The sequence below is a fragment of the Triticum urartu genome, chromosome 7A (assembly GCF_056163025.1).
Source record: "Triticum urartu cultivar PI428250 chromosome 7A, HENAU_Tu73, whole genome shotgun sequence".
NCBI lineage: Eukaryota > Viridiplantae > Streptophyta > Magnoliopsida > Poales > Poaceae > Triticum > Triticum urartu.
Genome location: NC_141879.1, coordinates 547,006,832 through 547,022,446, shown reverse-complemented (window position 1 = coordinate 547,022,446; position 15,615 = coordinate 547,006,832). Strand labels below are relative to the sequence as shown.

The 15,615-nt window shown below is 42.3% G+C and overlaps 1 pseudogene; it reads left to right on the top strand.

Moving 5' to 3' along the window:
- Window positions 1-10,045: 10,045 nt before the first annotated feature.
- On the top strand, window positions 10,046-14,557 carry LOC125519011 (uncharacterized; annotated as a pseudogene).
- The last annotated feature ends 1,058 nt before the right edge of the window (window positions 14,558-15,615 follow it).

Genomic DNA, 15,615 nt, shown 5'->3' with positions numbered 1-15,615 from the left:
GGAGTAGTCCAGGTGAAAGTGCTGGCAAGATGGATTGTGTGATGAATTGTTTATTTGATAGTTATTGTATGGGGTAGTATTACATAGACTGATGAATTTATAACTGTGGTTGTTTTATTTTGAACCGGATGGAGTTGACTAGTTTGGAAATTTTATTTTATTTTCGTTCCATTATGTTTTCCTTGATTGGGTGCCTTCAAGAATATTTTCCTCTATGATTTGTTGCTACGAGTTGGTATAAGATGAGATGTTTTAAGAGGAGCACTCAGATGTGCACTTTCGTGATTCTAGGCAGCGCACAGTCGTTTGTTCAGGGAGGCATTGTTTTTGTTTTAGGCAAGGCACGCTCTGGTCTTATTAGTTTGCTAGCTTCTTCACTGACAGGTAGGGGCTTTACTTTTCCTTTGTGTTTGTACTGTGTTTGGCACGGTTGTTTTTATATTGAATATATGGTTGTGGTTGTGTGTTTGAAATGGTTTTATGCAGAGCTTGAGTGTGTTTAAGATTCTTCAGATTTTCTCACTTTGCTGTCTATTTCAATATATGTTGTCTGTTTCAGTATATGTTCTCTGTTTTAGGCACGGTAATCCAGTGTGATACTTGTTGTGGAAGTATTGTGTTATCGACGGTTGCATTTATGTCTTTCTATTACTGTGGTGGTACTTTGATTTTGAAAGGCTTGGCCGTGAAGGCATTGGATGCATTGTCGTATGTTTGGTAGAGGCGTTATCCTTCCTTTCGGTATTAAATCCGGAGAGGCACTGCATTATGTTAGTATGAGTCACTGTCATGGTTGTATGTTCTGTAATATTTCTAGTTAGTCTGCTAGTGAAGTCACGTCTGTTTAGTTAGTGGAGGCATGTGCTATGTTATGTTGAGTCAGAGTTCTGTCTGTTGTTCGCAAATGCTTTCTCTTACACGTTCGCTCGAAGAGGCACGTCTACGATGTTACTCAAAGGCATGGTCGTGCCTTTCTTTCGAAACGTTTGCTTTCACTTATTTGCTGAGAGAGACTCATCGTTGAAACTTGTGAGGTCACAGACCTTTTATAGTTGAAGTTACGGTCGTTCTTCTGTTTTGGTATTTTTCCAGTTTAGTCGTCTATCACAGAGGATGGTTCTTCTTTCGTTAACTTGAGCCACGGTCGTGCTTCCATGACTCATTTGGCTTGGAGAGGGACCGGTGTTAAGCTCTCGAGAGGAGACGGTCCTGTGTTAACTGGTGGCGCACTTGTGTGTGTCAGCTTAGTTGTCCGTGGTTAGAGAGGCACGTTCTACGTGGATAAGAGGCACGACAGTGCCTTTGTGACCCAGATTACTGGAGGTGAGTCATTTAGCTCCTTCGTCAGATGCTTACGAATTGATAGTGTTTTTCCTCATGTTTCAATTGTTTCTTTTATTATGTCTTATTGAAGTGAGTGGTGTTCTAGTGCAAGGAAGTGATGTGTTGAATATCATGTTTAGAACTTTTGAAAAAATATGATTCTTATTTGTAAATGTTTGCTGTTCAGGAATTTAAGACTTGACCATTTGAACACACAACTGTGTTTAACGGGATCCATAGCAGATATCTTGGACGGACACAAAAATAGGTGAAACATTGTTGTGATTACATATGAGTCGATATGGCTGGCTAAAACAATGTTCGGATGGCTCCAGCTAAATTAATGCAAATTTAAGCAGTAGTCTTCTTCCAACTCTTCTTCTTTCGCGCCAGATATTGTACTTGTCGAGGACGATGCTCAGTGCCTCAAATACATGGCCTGTGTTGTGGTTGGATGTTATCATTTTGTAAGTTAGTTGTTCTCTCATCGGTTTCACATGGATCTGCAAACACATAACCGTGCAAATTAATAAAATTTATTGCAAAACTTAATGTTCAGCTAGCTTGGATGAACGTATGTTGATGTGTTGTAAATGAGAGTGAACTTACATTATTGATAAAAAATGAATTATTATTCATATTAATGAGCGGCATCAAATGCATGGTGTAAATAGCACTGTCATCCCTGAAAATTGAGAGCATTAATGTCTGTGATTAGAAGGTGAACAGTAGGTATGGGATGTGTAGTGGAACAAAAAGATGCATGGTTTAAATGAGGTAGAACTACAGTTAAAAGAAACTCACTCCCTGTCTGAGTTACATACACTGTGCACAGGTTTGACATGAAAGGAGGCCATGGTGTGAGGATAGTTGTTGTAAGCAGAATGGTAAGCTCTCTTGAAGTTTTCGATGACAATGTCCGAGTGTTCCTTTATACCGTCGCAATTGATATAAGGACACAGAATTTCGAAGCGATGCATTGCAAGATTCACGATGATGAGGTAGACAAAATGTGGATCCTTTCTCACAGGTGTTAAGACCTGAAACAATTGACAGGGAATAATATCATTATAACAAGAAAAACTTGTAGAATCAAAGACGAACACTGGGCAGATAGAGTGAGTAGGGTGAACTCACGATGTTACATTTGTTGGGCAGGCTGTACCCAATAGTTTTTTCCACAATCTGTTCCTTGAGTAGTTCTGTGCTTGCTCCTAGAACTTTAAATTTATTTTGCAGAAAATTGTAGCTGTGTCACTCAGTGCGGTAGTAGTAGTAACTGTGGTTTATTATTATTATTATTTATGAGAAGCAAGAACTTACAGATGCGTCCATGTACATTATATGCTTGTGCACAAATGCTGGCGTTGCATAGAATTGTTCTTTCATCAGCAACCCTGAGTAAGCATCGACCACGAATGAGTGGATATATCCATATACCTTCATTGACAAACCTAAAGTTCGATGATCGGCCCAACGTCGATCGACGGAGAATATCCTCTTGCTGTAAAAAAAATGAATTTTAAATCGTAAAATTTTATTTTTAAACATAAGATGAAACGATTAGCATTATTAAACAAAGGGACCAAAACTTTACTATAACAGGAACAACGAATTCATTACCTTTCATTTTGCTTGATACCTGGCGTATTGTCGACGATTGTTTCATACACTTCTTTCTCCTCATTTGTGGAATCTCTTATTTCCAAAAGTTGGCAGTGATCTTGATGGTCATTCCCTTGGTCAGTGAATCGAGTCTGTTCTAGCTCAGAATGATGTTGGTGAGGCTGGAAGACATGACCACCGGAGTTCAATTGACCATTCGTAATTTGCAGACGACCCTCATTATAATTGTTGTTTCTTTGGAACATTAGGCGTTGTGGTTGGTGCTGCATGCGCAGTTCTAATGTTCTGACAGTTGGATTACCGGTTGAGCTTGAAGGAATATCTGTTGGAAAATGCTGGAGAGGATGGCCGGAATACTGCATGCTGTTGAACTGTTGTTGCAAGGCACTGTAAGTTTGCCCATTAGACCCGCCTCTATGTGGTTGCTGATTGTTCTGCTCTTGAGGTTGGCGTTGTTGGCACCGTGTAGTGCTATTATTCTGAGCATCATTGTGTTGGGGGTAGTGGGCATCACCAACAGTGGTTTGTTGCTGGTACTGCTTGTGACTTTGGTTGTTCATCGCATATGGTGAGCACTGGCTTTTGTTTGAACCGTTGTTATTCTGAGCACCAGGATGTCGGTAGAAGTGGTTTTTGATACTAGGAGCTGGTTGGTTGTAGTGTTGGGACAAGGGAGTTGCTGGTAAACTTTGGGATGAGACAGTTTGAGTTAAACCTGTAGAGTATGACGTATCAAAGGCCTGTGTGAGGTGGCTACCGCCTGACATTGATCCTGATCTGCTGGGTATAGGTGGCTCTGGATAGTTAGAAAGGGAAGATCTAGCTGACGAGCTTGAATTCTTGGCCAAGTGTGAGACAGTATCAGGTTGGCATTGTTGTGATGCTACTTGGTTATGAAAGGGTTGTTTCTTTTTTTGTTCAATGACTCTGTCAAGTTGTTCATAGATAGATGGGTCAGACCATATTTCATCATCATCAATGAATCCACAATTACAGAGGCTTCTATGGTTGTCAGCTTGTAGAGACTGGTTGTTTGCAGTTTCTGTTGAATTATGTGGAGGCTCCAGTATCCTAACTCTTTTCATAGGAGGCGTTGTACTCTTGTTACCTAGATCTTCTGACTGCTTTAAGGACCTCTTGTGAGCTGCCATTTGTGGTTCCGGTTCTGGCGGATGTGCGCTTGTGGTAATAGGGACGCTGTCTATGGGATCAATAGGTGGTTGCTTCGTACACTGTTCATGTTCTTCTGCAATGTTATTGTCTTCTGCATTGACAGATGGTGCAGCAACCAGTGGAGCATCACTAGTGGATGTAATTGCTTTTCCCGTGTCCAGTACTGAGCCAGAACCGCTGGCAGAATCACTGGGGACTTCTACTGTAGGAGGAAGGGAGGAAGTAGCTCTTGTGCGTTCTGTTTCCGCAATGTTCTTCTCGTCACTCAAAGTTGAAACAATATGGACCTTATCTTCCTGCAGCGAAGAAGAACGCCTTATTGTCCAGTGACATTGTTTGATTTTTCTGCAGGCTGGGATACAGTGAGGCTTTTTGTGTTGGTTGAAGAGTTGTTGTGAGCGCTGTCAGAACCGCTGGACCGTGCAGTAGTTGGTGATGTTTTCCCAATGTGATAAACAGGTGCTCCAAGTGTATCTGTTGAGATTGGATCAGTCAGTAATTGTTTGTCAACCATAGAGTGCGAGGCTGATGTTTCTGTTGTAGTAGGTTTTGTTGTTTCCTCCAAGAGTTTTTCCAGTGGGCTTGTCAGAGAGTTGTGGTCTGCAGATCCTCCAGCAGATTTTTGGGTTTCAATCGGTACAGAACACTCAGATGATTTTCACCTGTCATTATAATTGCCCCGCTCTCCAGCATCTCGGTTGTTGACACGAAGGGCTCATGGACCGGCAAGCCATCAAGGTAGTTGTGCAGATGGTTATGAACTTTGTCCAGATGAATCTTGGCTTGTTCATCAATGTCCTCTTTGTTGTGGTCGATCCTGTTCACTTCCAGTAGAAACTTAATCTGGGTTGATGATTTTAGGTGTGAAGATAGACGAATTTGGGACTGCTCTTTTTCATACGGATTCTGGGATTCTGGGTCAGGGGTATCGCAACAACCCTTTAAATTTTCCAGGGAGTATGATGTGGCGTGAAGGACACTGGTTGAGCCACTGCTGGAAGAACTTTGACTGCTTGTCGTGCTAGAACTTGGAAGCGTAGAATATGTTGAAGGGAGTGATGAAAATGTTTCTTTTTCATTTGAGTTGTCCTGTTGCAAGTTACAATAAACGCCCTGGTCTTGGTTTCTTTTGCACTAAGATCCCTACCAAGTGAACGGAGCTTCTCCAATTTCTGCTCGAGAACTGGTTGAAACCGCGAGAAAAGTTCTGTGTACATTTCATTGGTAACTTTGGCAATTTTCATCTTGGCTTGGAATTGAAAGAAAAACCATCAGATATTATTAACACTGAGAATGAAAAGAAGTTATTAATACCAAAAATGAAAAATATCTTGTGAACTACTGTACGTTGTGTCAATAATTGCAGAAAGGGCATGGAATAATGTGCGCAGAAGGACACATGGTGTGCTGCGGGAAGCGCGGCTAACAAAGTCCATGGATCATGGTGAACACATTCCTTGAAAGAGCGCAATCGACCTACATTATGAAGCATGGTTGATCTACTGTCGTAGGGAAGCAGTGTTACAATTAACACAAAGGCACAGCTAACGTACTATATGAAGCACTTCTATGTTTAACACAAAGGCATAGTTAACTTACTATAGGAAGCACTTGTAGTTTTAACACAAAAAGCACGGATGATGTACTATAGAGAGCACTTCTATATTTAACACAAAGGCACAATTAACGTTCTATAGGAAGTACCTGTATTTTTAACAGAAAAGCACATGTAACGCACTATAGGGAGCACTTCTATATTTAACGCAAAGGCACATTTAACGTATTATAGGAAGCACTTCTAGTTTTAACACAAAATTACAGCTAACGTACTGTAGGAAGCACTGTTAGTTTTAACGCAAAGGCACGGGTAACGTATTATATGAAAGCACTTCTTGTTTTAACACAAAAGCACAGCTAACGTACTATATGAAGCACGGTTAGTTTTAACGCAAAGGCACGGCTAACGTATTATAGGAAGCACTTCTAGTTTTAACACCAAAGTACAGCTAACGTACTATAGGAGGCACTTGTATATCTAACACAAATGCGCAGTTAACGTACTATAGGAAGCACTTTTATATTTAACACAAAAGCACGGCTAACGTATTATAGGAAGCAGTTCTGGTTTTAACACAAAAACACAGATAACGTCCTATAGGAAGCATTTCTGGTTTTAACACAAAGGCACAGATAACGTCCTATAGGAAGCACTTTTATATTTAACACAAAAGCACAGCTAACGTAGTATAGGAAGCACTTCTGTATTTAACACAAAAGTACGACTAACGTCCTATAGGAAGCACTTCTGGTTTTAACATAAAGGCATAGCTAAGGTACTATAGGAAGCACTCTTATATTTAACACAAAAGCACAGCTAACGTACTATAGGAAGCACTTCTATATTTAACTCAAAAGTACGGCTAATGTCCTATAGGAAGCACTTCTAGTTTTAACATAAAGGCACAACTAAGGTACTATAGGAAGCACTTTTATATTTAGCACAAAAGCACAACTAATGTACTATAGGAAGCACTTCTAGTTTTAACACAAAAGCACAACTAACGTACTATAGGAAGCACTTCTGGTTTAACACAAAAGCACAGCTAACGTCCTATAGGAAGCACTTCTGTTTTTAACACAAAAGCAGAGCTAACGTCCTATAGGAATCACTTCTGGTTTTAACACAAAGGCACAACTAACGTACTATAGGCAACTATCTGGATGAACACAATAGGACATGTATCTGTTTCGTAAAAACTTAGGGAACATCATTTCAAACATAAAATCAGGTGCAGAAGCTGGAAATCACTTACGGAACAAAGTTTTTCTTGAGGCACAAATTCTTCTATGTAGGCTTCTAGTCTGGGACTCATTTGAAAAATGGCGCCTGAAAGCCAGGCGGTGGTTGGAAAGGCATGCGCCTAATGTCTTTCAGCTGTCATGTGGAAGGAAAGAATTACAGTCAAGTCAAATTAATATATGGCAGCTAAGTCATTATGTTGAGTCGAAAAGTTCGCCAAAGGAAAATGATGAAAAGTTGACTCACCATGTGTTTCCCAAAAATTTCGTCCTATGTTGACAGGCTGTCTATGTTAGCATAATTCTTAATGGCCTCTGTGTCCCACATAACAAGTCTTGCAGGAGTGTCAGGTTCCAGGTCCATAATCTTCGTATCCAGGTACTCAAAATACGTTATCTGCAAGTGAGGAAGAGGTAAAATTTAATCATGTTCTTGTAGCTGCTTGTGGGTATAAAGAAGTGTACAAGTTAGTGAATGAAGCACTGGAATCAGGAGGCAGCCACACAGGGCGCCTGCAAATCCTTTGTCCTTGAAGGTCTGGAGTGATGTCACCAGTTTCTCTGTGACAGCATTGGACCAATCATATGATGATATATTACTTGCTGGTCCTTCTAGAGAGGCTAAATAGTCGGGGCTAACGCAATCATATGTCGTTGGGCATAGAAATACCGCTGTTGCAAACATCACGAAAACCCGTTGAAACACTTCTCCTGTCAGCTCTGGGGTTATGAGATCAGTTAACTCTCTGATGTTTGGAGCATGCCCAGCACACCGTGTTTCAGACTTAATCTGACATCTGAAAGCTTCTAAGCATTTTCTAGGGATAATGTGCCCGCCCAGTGGAATTCCTAAGATCCGGTGCACGGTGTACGAGTTAATAAGGAATCTGTATCCACCAGGCAGTATGAAACACCTGGAAGGGCAATCAAAATAGCGGACAAGCTAGCGAACGAAACACCTTGGAAGCTCGCGACAGCACAGATCTAGAAGGTACCCAAAACCAATATATCTGACTAGCTGTTTTTGTGGTTCTGTTAGCTTTTCACAGACAGAAATGAATTTCTGGAAGCTAAGTTTTGCTGAACTCTTCTTCGTATTCACCCATTGCAGCAGCTTTGTGGACAAAGATAAGAAATGACCTTTAGCAAATGTATTGTTGAACCACATGCTTTTCTGGCAGAAGCTTACATATAAACACTGAGTCAGCAAAACAGAGATAAATATTTAAGCCATGATTAAAAATGCAGCTAGAATGAGAGGCATTGATTTCCAAAGAAATTTCGACAACACAAGCGAGATGCATGATAAAAAACACCTACTTCGAGGCAGCAAGCTGCTTCTCTGTCCTGTACCCCTCAACAAGCTTTTTGTGCACTGCATGTTTTAACTCGATCCTTAGTCTCTCTGCCTCTAGTTGGTCATGAACCATGAAATCTTGGGTGACAATCTCCGCGCCTTCGACAGACTGAGACTGAGTCTCCGATAGCTGTGGGGTGGAATCCATCTCATTGAACTCTACATAAGAGGTCATGAGACGTCATCATTACCAGGTCAGCTATATAAGACAGTTGTTAGCAGTCCATGTGAGACCATCATCAATAGGTTGGTTAGCTAAGACAGGTTCTAACTCTGAGTTAGTAAGTGCTTTGCAAAAACAGACGTAAATCCTTTGGATCTCTGCTATAGATTGCGGATCTATACAAATAATTTGACCTGTCTCTAGTTGGTTAGCTAAGACGAGTGCTTAAGTTTTGCATGGATGGAGATATAACTCAAGTTAGCAAAACCACGGCGCAAGCATGCAGTTGGCTTCGTTAAAGTGAGGTTAGCTGAGTCCTAATTTTAAATCCGTAACCCCTCTGCTGTTAAGACGGCGCAACAGTTTGAGCACGGACCAGCTGAAGATAATTGGATGTGGGGCCGATATTCAAATCGCGTCCCACCTGCTATGTTGCGCACATGCGGTGTGTACGCAGCCCGCGGAATTGCTAGCACTGGTAATTTTTTTGTTCAAACGTTGAATCGGTGGCATAATCATGGTGAGGATGCAATGGATTACCTGAACAGGAGATCCACGGCGAGTGAGATGAAGGAGACCGATAATTTTTCAGTGACGAGCGAACTCTACGGAGGGATCAGGATTGGCTTTCCTTTGGAGAGCTCGCCTGTCGCCGCCGATGCTAGATGGAGAGAGATCTGGAACTCATCTGCGGATGACCCCACAAGTTAGTCAAATACTTGGAGGAACTATTTTAGAGCCCACATGTCAGTATGAGTTTGAAGTCCACCTACCACATTTTCTCACCTCAGATGGAGGTACTCCTCGTAGGACTCATATAAGGCCGACCCCACAAGTTCGTGAGAGACTTAGAGGAATTAGTAACTGAGAGCCCACTTGTCAGTGTCGTAGACGGTCAAGTGAAGTCGACCTACCACATCTCGTCACGCCCAAGAAACATGCCCATCTCTCATGCGTCGCAAAACTCACCTCACCTATCAGGTTATTCTTCTCGTGCACGCAAAAAAACGAAGTAGCCTCTCTCTTTCTTTCTCTCTCTCTCCCTATCTCTTTCTCTTTTCTCTCTCTCCGAGATTCAAAATCATTGAAGGGGATCGCTGACAAACTACAGGGAAGGAGACCCCCCCACAATTTAGAAAGGTGTGACTTCCGAACAATCAGCGCATAAGATTCGACAATCAAAGGTTAGTAAAAAATTTATCAACGCACCTTTTGCGTGGCGATTCCTGATACACGAGATTCAATTCGTTGATGAATTTTTTGTGGTCGGGATTCGTAGAATAAAACTGTTTAGTTTACACTGTAGCTTTGTTTTGAATTTGTTTTTTGTTTTGTATCCTCTCGTCCTTGTAATACGAGGTTGTTACTTTTGTTAGGTTTCATGGTTATCTTTGTGTTAAGTGTTGCACAAGCAAATTAGCATGAGAGGATCTCACTCTGGTTGAGGTTGTAGTTTAATGAAAAATTAATATATGTATATATTTATATATGTTAATTATATAGAACTAAAAATATATGTCTATTGATATCGACTTCGAAAAGTTTCAACACTGATACTGCAGGTTTATAACCTTTATATTTATTACGTCTCTTTTTCGGGGCAGATGTTCAGGAGTGCGTCATCTGGTCAGGACAACAGGGACGGTCGGTCTTTGAACGACATCGGTAAGGATTATGGGAGGCAGGTAATAGTAAGGCAGTTGAACATTAGTGTTTGGTCTTTTATTTCTGGGACGTTTGCTGTCAAGGTGTCACCACTGAGAACACCAAATAGTAGATCATTAACAACAACAAAAATGATTTATATATCCTGGATGAATGCTGTAATATCTGTTTATCATGTGCATCCACTCTGAAGTTGAGTATCGAGAGGTGGAAGAATTTTTTTTACTACAAAACGAGAAGAAGATCAAGGATGCAGATGTTGTCAAACACGCACATGCTATGCGGGCTAGAATAATTGGAGTCAAGAGTGAGATACAAGTTCTTGGCAAACGCCCCAACCAGGAGCATGGTGTGAAATAGACACCTGCCAAGAGGAGCATTCTAAGCAGCAGAGACTCCACTAAGCAGATTGTGCAGGTAACGACGAAAATTTCAAACACTGGTTTTAACGCATGTGGAAGTTTTAGTCGCACATGCCTCTAATTATTTTTTGCTTTGAAGACACAGATGCCCACAAAGGCGCAGAGCGGGCGTTGTGACGGCTCAGCGTTTGTAGGCGGTCATAATGAAGAGGTGTAGGGTAACAGAATTTCCTTTGATGCAAGCAGAAGGATCATTGGCAACAAAAGCATTGGTGTTCAAGGATTCGGAACGGTTTGCACAAGCAAGAAGAGCCCAACGACAAAATCAAACATAGGAATAATAAGCTCTACCATACAGCAGCATCAGAAAGCAATACAGGTAACAACATATACGAACGTGCAACAACATTTAAAGCAAATGTATATTTTTTGTGAGCAATTTTTTCTTTGTTCTCGTCTGGTATATTTAAATTGCAGTATCTTCCACACGCAGGTGTACGAGGAAGGAAGCAAGTATCATGGTAGTCCACAAATCAATGAAAACATAAGGCAAGGTCCTTTGAAAGGATCACCTGTGGCGTTCAACATGAGGGGTCCTTCCAAAGGATCTCCGATTGCATTTAAAATCGTCAGCGAAATCACCAATGCACGAAGGTTGTCGCCAAGATTTGCTGGACAAGAGAGGCATGGGAAAACAAAGGTGACGCTGGAACTATGCTTTTTCAATTCAACACACAAACCGTTTTATGGGAGAACAGGGTAAAGTGGAAAACAGGAGGACAGCTGTCCGTCTTGTACGGCTGTATGTGCAGTTGTGTTCTTTTATATAGGATGTTGTTGTGCGTCTCTGGTTGTATGGTGTAAACAGAAGCACATCTGTGCCTCTTTGTGTAGATGTGTGTAGCATTGTCACATTCGCGATGTGAACAGTGCCTCTGGTGTACCGCTTATACTCGGTGAAGAGGCACGGGTCTGGTTTTGGTATACCATATGAGCCCTGATGAGTCATATAAATCTTTTGTTTAGAAATTAAAAAAATGCATATGCTACTCTGGACATCTAATTCAGTTTCTTGCCATGTGTTCAGGATTTGGCGGAGGGGATAACATATGAGGGAAAGAAATATCATAGTTCTCCATCCATTTCGAAGGAAATGCAACGTTCACAGCAGCAAGTAGCATACAATGCCAGCACGGATTGCATGGTAGAAGCAGCACAGTACCTTGGTTGCATGAGTGCCGAAGAAACATGGAGCAGCATTGCACAATGCAACATTGGAGAGGCAGACTCATTTATGAATTTGTCTGTGCCATGCAGAAACGATGCTGCTGCGTGTGACAAACAAGAGAGCAACAGCAGCTCCGCTGTAAGTGGACCTGTGGCTAGTGATGATACTGATGTCGTCAGAAGTGAATGCGATCAGACGAACGAAGACACGGTAGACATAATCATCATGGCGCCGCTGACCATTGTAGAGAAAGAAATGGATGACATGTTTAAAGAAGGCATATACCCAATGATTCAGGAGGTCACCGAAGCGGTCGAACCAGAAGGTGGTATGGTATTCGGGTCATTAGATGAGTGCTTTTTCTTTTTCTGCAGATATGCTAGAAAGGTTGGCTTTGCTGCCAAGCGATCAACGAGCAGAAGATCGACATATGATCAGCAGCTTGACAAGCAGGTTTTTCAATGCACCAAGGAAGGGCAGAATAAAACAACTGAGAGACATGTTAAGGAGAGAAGGAGCAACTGCTTGATCCGGACAAGCTTCCCAGTCCAAATAACAGCCAAGAGGGATACAGATAGGAGGAAATGGTATCTGAAGAACGTGCGTCTAGAGCACAACCACGAGCTTCACCCATCTGATTGGATGCTGAAGTTCATGAGATGCTATAAGAAGATGACACCTCAGGAGAAATTCTTTATACAAGTGCTGCAGAAGGCGAGGTTAGAACCAAGGAAGGTTATGCAGATTTTTGCTGCCATGGGGAAATCAAGGCGAGAAATTATGTTTGACACGATTGACATAAGCAACATTGCATGCCGGGACAGGGCTGGAGAGTGCGGCACTGATATCGCAGGCACCATGAAATTGTTTGCTGATATGCAGAGGCGGAGGCCGGGATTCCACCATATGGAAGAGACAGAGAACAATGTAGTGCACATCCTGTTCTGGACAGACTCCTTGTGTAAGATGAATTATGATCTATATGGAGATTTCGTGTCTTTTGACACCACATTCTCTATGAATATATATGGCTTGCCATTTGCACCAATTATAGGTGTCGAGAACCACGGGTCGACCGTCCTATTTGGAGTAGGCCTTTTGAAGGACGAGAAAATAGGGTCATTCAAGTGGCTCCTAAGCATGTATGTCGAGGCAATGGGAGGTAAAGAGCCGAAATACATAATAACAGACCAGGACCAGGCGATGAAGACTGCAATAAAGGAAGCTCTTCCGAGGACAAGGCACAGGTTCTGCTGGTGGCATATTAGGAAGAACCTGAAGGAAAATAACGCAGCAGTGTTTGCTCAACACCCAGGGATGTCTGATGATATATTTCGAATCGTGAAAAACTCACTAGATCAAGACGAGTTTGAGCGTGCCTGGAAAGTAGCAATTTCTCTGCACAAGGCGGAAGGCAACAAACATCTGAACACGCTATGGGAACTCCAAAATTTTTGGGTGCCGACCTACTTCAAGGACTGTTTCTATCCTTTCTCGTCAACAACCACTCGCAGTGAGAGCACGAATTCGATGTGGAAGAATTACATCGACCACAAGGACACTATAAAAAGGTTTGTTGATGTGTATCACACGATTCAGCAAAATTGCCTCCCCATGCTTGACAAGAAAAGATACCGAACAGAAGAGAAGGCGCCATCACTAGAGACGGGTTTTTTGATTGAAAGACAAGCAAGTCAAGTATACACGAATGAAATTTTCAGGAAATTCCAGCTGGAGCTACGGAACCAGACTTATTTCAAGTGCTCTGATCTGGCAAAGGGGAGGCAGTATTTTTTTAAAAAAGATTATTGATCCTGGAGATAAAGTGTGGAGACCATATCCCAGCGAGGAATTTGACAGGTCTGAGTTCGGGGTAGATGTGGATGAGCAAAAAGAAATATACAGTTGCAGCTGCAAGAAAATGAGTAGGGATGGCATTCAGTGCTGCCATGTGCTTAAGGTGATGGACCAAACAGGCATGATCGATCAACTTGTCATCCCCAGATGGACCAGGAATCTATCTGAAAGTATGAAAGTTCTGTCTACAAGTCAAGGTGATATCATGACCATACAAGACGATGAAACTATGAGATTCAGCCTCGCTTACGCTGAGTTGTCGGATATCTGTTCAAATGCATGCAGAAAAGAGAAGGCATACCATGTGCTGCATGAGTGTATGGTAGATATGAAAATAAAAGTCATGGCGGCACTTGCAGAGGAACCAGACACAGGCATTCTTGTCGAAACTCTCAAGAACCCTCCCATGAGTGGCTCAAAGGGTACGAAAAAGGAGATCGAATCAAAGCTGGTTCTAAGAAGAAAGGAAAAGGATACAAAGCCGCAACCAAGTGTGGCCGTTGTGGAGAAAAGGGTCACAGGAAAACAAACTACCCGGATAACCCAGAAGTGCAGGAGAGGATGAGGATTGAAGAGGAAAAGAGGAAATCGCAGCAGGAGAAGAGGGCAAGGTCAATGAAATGGCCGACAACACCATCAAGGACATCAAACGGCTCAGGACAATGCACGCCAAGCCTAGGAGGAAGACGTCAGACGCTAGCAATTCCAACGACCCCACTGGCAGCAGGGAGCATTTACCAAAGTCTTGCATCTACGCTAGAATCAAACATCACACAAGCTAGGCACACAGAATGCGTGCAGGGAAGCCCGGGACAAGGCACAGAATCTGCGCAGTCCATTTTCAGAAAGGAAAGGTCTGAGTGGAGACTTTTTGGTACCGGAGAACAGTACGAATAGAAAAATTAAAAGGTAATAATGAAGCTTAAACATGACATAAGCAAAAAATAGTGATGACCGCAATCTTTCGCTTTGTTTTTATGTATGAATATTAATTTTACAGGTAAATAGGTTGAATAGCTACTCAGAAGGGTGGGGTTGCACAAGGGTCGAGAAGGAAGAATGGATCGCTGAACATTCAAAAACAAGGCCGCACGTGGAGCGATGAAATAGCAAGTAATTGGTGGGGATTGTTTATTTTCTTGTGCTATGGTTATAAGAACGGCTTGTAAGTTAATTTGCTGCAGTTATAGAAACAAAACAAATTTAAATAAGAACGCCTTTTGCTTCTTTATGTATTTTTTACTCGGCGGACGAAAATATCAGAGGCACAGGTTTCCTTGTTATTTTCCGCAACCGCGTCGGTTTCTGAACGTGGATGTTGTAAGCATACAAGCATGCTTCTCTGCTGCGTGACAGAGAGATAAAAATAACCTAAGGGCACAGGCAGCCACGGCCATGGCACCGGTGAGTGTTCAACCGTGACTCTCACGGTTGCATGGTCACGCCCGCCGTTATGGAACGAAAATGTTTTAAGCACATAATCTGGGTCGTGCTTCTGGGGCTGCATAACCGTGGCTTTCGTGGTAACTGTGCCTCGCCTGTTCTAACACATGTTCTTCTATTATGAATGCATGACTGTAAGTAATTCAAATAACCGTGCTTGCGATGCGTGTCCAACCGAGCCTCATGTGCCTTCACGTGGTGCTTCTATGATGCAAAGATTTCAAACACAACGGGTCACGGTTGTGTTTGCATTTCTATTTTACAAATGGATATAGTGCCTGGCAATAGGTTCACGGCATTTGCTGTTGCTACCAGGCACGTGGAATCACGGTCGTGCCTGTGTGTGGCATGTAGAGCAGTGCTTTACAATGCTGAAGGAAGGACCGTGTGTCTCGTTCATGAAAATCCGTGGTTCTGCCATCACTTCATTCACTTGGTTTTGACCGCATTTTAGCAGAATCATCTGCAAAGCAGAGGCATGGCCTTGAATCTTCTAGTGACTTAATTGTAACACGCACATTGGGTTTCCGCAATTAACGCAAGAACATGGCTCCACGTAAAACACAAGCATGCCGCATCTTTACCGTGCCACTCCTGGTTATAGATCAACAGATGCATT